The sequence below is a fragment of the Elephantulus edwardii genome, unplaced genomic scaffold (assembly GCF_000299155.1).
Source record: "Elephantulus edwardii isolate Elephantulus edwardi_28Jun2011 unplaced genomic scaffold, EleEdw1.0 scaffold00028, whole genome shotgun sequence".
In the NCBI taxonomy this organism is placed as follows: Eukaryota; Metazoa; Chordata; class Mammalia; order Macroscelidea; family Macroscelididae; genus Elephantulus; species Elephantulus edwardii.
Window position 1 is genome coordinate 12,794,055 of NW_006399778.1, and position 349 is coordinate 12,794,403.

Sequence of the window (349 nt, forward strand, 5' to 3'; positions counted from 1 at the left end):
AAAAACAAAAACAATTACTTAAAATGTGAATATTGAAAAAATTAAGACATTCTTCCAAACCCTAGGAATTCTGCAATTTTTCAGTTTATGACAACAGATTCTGCTCTTCATATAACTGGAATCTCAGAAATTTATCACAAAACATAACAATCAATCTTCCCAGGGCCAAGTAGTGGGTACTAAAAATTCAACACTATCAATTTCCCTACACATCCCAGGGCCAATTAACAGTCAGGAGCATTTATCATATGGCTCAAGAGCAAATAATAAAAAAGCGCCTGCGTCCTGGCTGAAATCACAGCAGACCCATTGTTTCATTTCCAGACTGATTCCAAGCCAGTCTCCTTAT